The following is a 358-nucleotide window of genomic DNA, read 5'->3' as shown; positions in this document are numbered from 1 at the left end:
GACGCGCCTTGCGCAGGGGGCAACCGTTCCGCAGGTGACGGGTGTCTCCACAGACAAACATCGTCGTGTGTTTGCGATCTTTCCGGCAGCTCGGAGCTCTGCTCCCCCATGGGCATAGGCCCGCTCGACGAGCTGTTGGAGTGTGCATTCCAACCAAGTCGTGCCGACTTGAAATTGAATTCGGCATTCAATGCCACATTCACCGCCTCTTCAAACGAAGACGGATGCACAAATAAGACTTCTGGCCACGCCAGTGCGGAGGCCTTCCATTAACACGGTCACTGTGACCGCCTCCGAAAGGGGGTCTGCTGCCATCCCGGCAATGAGAGTGCGCATCTCTTAGACAAAGCCCACCAAC

Source organism: Plasmopara halstedii (genome assembly GCF_900000015.1).
Source record: "Plasmopara halstedii genome assembly, contig: Scaffold_2364, whole genome shotgun sequence".
NCBI lineage: Eukaryota > Oomycota > Peronosporomycetes > Peronosporales > Peronosporaceae > Plasmopara > Plasmopara halstedii.
The sequence above is the reverse complement of the archived record's forward strand: the minus strand, read 5'-3'. Positions refer to the sequence as shown.